This window comes from Oncorhynchus kisutch, linkage group LG15 (genome assembly GCF_002021735.2).
Source record: "Oncorhynchus kisutch isolate 150728-3 linkage group LG15, Okis_V2, whole genome shotgun sequence".
Taxonomy (NCBI): domain Eukaryota; kingdom Metazoa; phylum Chordata; class Actinopteri; order Salmoniformes; family Salmonidae; genus Oncorhynchus; species Oncorhynchus kisutch.
In genome coordinates, this window is record NC_034188.2 from 74,605,613 (window position 1) to 74,609,987 (window position 4,375).

Here is a 4,375-nt window from a genome sequence, read left to right on the forward strand (position 1 = left end):
AGATCCACTCATATTGACCCTGTCTGTCAGATAGCAGGTTGACTGTGTTGGGGGCTAGAGATCCACTCATATTGACCCTGTCTGTCAGATAGCAGGTTGACTGTGTTGGGGGCTAGAGATCCACTCATATTGACCCTGTCTGTCAGATAGCAGGTTGACTGTGTTGGGGGCTAGAGATCCACTCATATTGACCATGTCTGTCAGATAGCAGGTTGACTGTGTTGGGGGCTAGAGATCCACTCATATTGACCCTGTCTGTCAGATGGCAGGTTGACTGTGTTGGGGGCTAGAGATCCACTCATATTGACCCTGTCTGTCAGATAGCAGGTTGACTGTGTTGGGGGCTAGAGATCCACTCATATTGACCCTGTCTGTCAGATAGCAGGTTGACTGTGTTGGGGGCTAGAGATCCACTCATATTGATCCTGTCTGTCAGATGGCAGGTTGACTGTGTTGGGGGCTAGAGATCCACTCATATTGACCCTGTCTGTCAGATGGCAGGTTGACTGTGTTGGGGGCTAGAGATCCACTCATATTGATCCTGTCTGTCAGATAGCAGGTTGACTGTGTTGGGGGCTAGAGATCCACTCATATTGATCCTGTCTGTCAGATAGCAGGATGACTGTGTTGGGGGCTAGAGATCCACTCATATTGATCCTGTCTATCAGATAGCAGGTTGACTGTGTTGGGGGCTAGAGATCCACTCATATTGACCCTGTCTGTCAGATAGCAGGTTGACTGTGTTGGGGGCTAGAGATCCATTCATATTGACCCTGTCTGTCAGATGGCAGGTTGACTGTGTTGGGGGCTAGAGATCCACTCATATTGATCCTGTCTGTTAGATAGCAGGTTGACTGTGTTGGGGGCTAGAGATCCACTCATATTGATCCTGTCTGTCAGATAGCAGGTTGACTGTGTTGGGGGCTAGAGATCCACTCCTATTGACCCTGTCTGTCAGATAGCAGGTTGACTGTGTTGGGGGCTAGAGCCCCAATCATATTGACCCTGTCTGTCAGATAGCAGGTTGACTGTGTTGGGGGCTAGAGATCCACTCATATTGACCCTGTCTGTCAGATGGCAGGTTGACTGTGTTGGGGGCTAGAGATCCACTCATATTGACCCTGTCTGTCAGATAGCAGGTTGACTGTGTTGGGGGCTAGAGATCCACTCATATTGACCCTGTCTGTCAGATAGCAGGTTGACTGTGTTGGGGGCTAGAGTACCACTCATATTGACCCTGTCTGTCAGATAGCAGGTTGACTGTGTTGGGGGCTAGAGATCCACTCATATTGACACTGTCTGTCAGATAGCAGGTTGACTGTGTTGGGGGCTAGAGATCCACTCATATTGGTTTAAATGTGTCAAGAACTGCAATGCTGCTGGGTTTTTCAGACTCTACAGTTTCCCGTGTGTATCAAGAATGGTCCAGCACCCAAAGGACATTCAGCCAACTTGACATGACTGTGAGAAGTATTGGAGTTTTACATGGACCATCATCCCTGTGGAACGCTTTCGACACCTTGTAGAGTCCCACAAATTGAGGCTGTTCTGAGGGCAAAAGGGAGTGCAACTCAATATTAGGAAGGTGTTCTTAATGTTTGTTGTTTCAGCGTACTGGCCCCGCAAAATTGCCACTGCGTCATCTGGGTTTGGCTGGTGTAGGCCGTGACTGTAAAGAAGAATTTGTTCTTAACTGACGTGCCGAGTTAAATAAACCACATTCCCCTTCCACCATTTCCTAAATGCCTCCACAAGGTTTGTATGACCAAGTTAATGATTTTTTTTATGGCGGATGTTAAACAAATGTTCTGCTTGCATTCTGTGAAATTATTGGCTTTGACCCCAGGGTGGGTTTAACCCACAAAAATGTCACTCACCCTGGGGTAGAATGGTCTAATGTGAAAACGGATTCAACTAAGGGGATGGATTTGGTATCTAGCTAGAAACCCACACAATGGAAAACCTATGCTCTATTCAACATTTACTGGGATGCATTCAATAACCTAACCACAAGTACAGTAATCCCAGATGACTAGGAACAGCAGCTAGACCTATTCTCCTGCATGGCTGCCATCTTGGACAGGATGTCCATCGTCTATTACAGGAGCTGCATTAATTTAATAAGGGCAAGATCCCGATCAGATTCCCTCCATTCAGTTTCCATTGTGATTGGCCGAGCCCGAAAGGATAGCGGCCAAATCATCCAATTTTCAGTAGAACTCGAATACAGTTTTAAAGATGGGACTTAACTAGAGAATTGGAGACAGGCTGAGTTACCTGACAGGCATTCCCTGTAAAATCATCGTGGAGGTTGGCTACTTGGTGTTTCCACAGACACTACACACTCCATGACCCCCTTTCTGAGAGTGGCTCCCCTGTGGACTGAGAAGTCAAAATGTGTGTTAAATGAGCTGAAGCAGGTTAGACATACACACACACACACACACACACACACACACACACACACACACACACACACACACACACACACACACACACACACACACACACACACACACACACACACACAGGCAAGAAAACACAAACCCCCTCCCTGGTACAGCACATGCTCTGCTGATGACTCTGCTGACACTTTGGACATGACACTTTGGACAGTGTGTTTTCAAAGCATCAGTCAAGTGAGCAGTTTGTGTCTCTAAAACATGACCTAGAAAAAGAAAGCTTCTCAGTCTCAATCCATCTCTCTCTCTCTCCCACTCCCTCTCTCACTCGCTCTCTCTGTCTCTCCCACCTGACCCCTCCCCCCGCATCCCTCTCTCCCACTCCCTCTCTCACTCGCTCTCTCTGTCTCTCCCACCTGACCCCTCCCCCCGCATCCCTCTCTCCCACAGCCTAACGAGCTGAGGAAAAGTCAGACAACTGTGTGTGTGTGTGTGTGTGTGTGTGTGTGTGTGTGTGTGTGTGTGTGTGTGTGTGTGTGTGTGTGTGTGTGTGTGTGTGTGTGTGTTTGTGTGTGTGTGTGTGTGTGTGTGTGTGTGTGTGTGTGTGTGTGTGTGTGTGTGTGTGTGTGTGTGTGTGTGTGTGTGTGTGTGTGTGTGTGTGTGTGTGTGTGTGTGCGTGCTTGTGTGTGTGTGTGTGTGTTGGAGGGGTGAGTAAAAGGTGAACTACAGCAGTGGAGCCCTTGTTATGACAAGGTAACGACTGAGACAGGCCAGAGCAACGCTTCTTACCGACATAGTAACAAAGACATCTAGCCCGACCCAGACCTCAACGGTCTCAATCCAAAAACACACACAGGAGTGTAAGTATCTCTGCACTGAAACACACTCCCCATGACACACACACACACATTCGTCCAGTAGTAATAAATAAAGAAATAAGAATGGTGGGTTTGGAATCCAGTTGAACCATTTTAATGAGAAAGCCGATACACTGCCAGGTCATTCTAACATGGGAGAGAGAGTGTTATTGAGCTTTCCAGGAGGGACGAAGACAGGAAAAGAGCAGAACAGAGAGAGAAGAAATGTAACTCTAAAGCCCGGAACATCAAGGTAAAGACATTGTAAATGACATGACTATAATGAAGTAGTTCTATATATATTATCCTGGCATCTACTGGCTGGCCATGAACCTGGTGGACAGTTTTGAGTGAAATTAAAAACAAGTTAATTCCGTAATTTAACGTGAACACGTAATGTCATTTAGAAATGGTGCAATACAGTGACAAAGGAGGCATATTGATTTATGAGTTAGAGCAGTTCCAAAGGACCGGGGCTACTCAAAGACACAGAATGGCTACAGTAGCCCACAGTGCCATACCCTGGTAGATATCAATGCTCTAATGAGAAATAAACACATGGCAGCCATGTTGTGCCAAAACCACCTTTCATGGCAGCCATGTTGTGCCAAAACCACCTTTCAACAGTCCTTTCAGCATAGAGCTCTACAGAATGAAAGGTAAGTAACTAATGCAATTCATCATCAGGGAATCATTGTTTCATTCTCACTCAACAAAGGTGGGGCTGGTTGTCAAGGATATTCACTGATGGTACTGATGAGGCAATGATTCATCACATTGAAAGAGACTGTGGTTCAAGGTACTCAAGTCGCTGACAGGATCCAGACATACATCACACACACACACACACACACACACACAGGCATGCTTACACACGCATGAACAAACACACATACGCATAAACGCACATTCACGCAAACACACACGCTGAAAGCAACACAAACAGTCTCTTTATTCACATTGACAGATCCAACCTGAGCAGAGATGATAATAGACAGAGAGCTTGGTTTCCCATTTGAGTTCCAGTTGAAGAATGTCAGGCTAAATATAACAGTGTCTATCAGAGAACTGATCCAGCCCTGACCGTCCTCACTCCCTACAGAGTGGATCAAATCA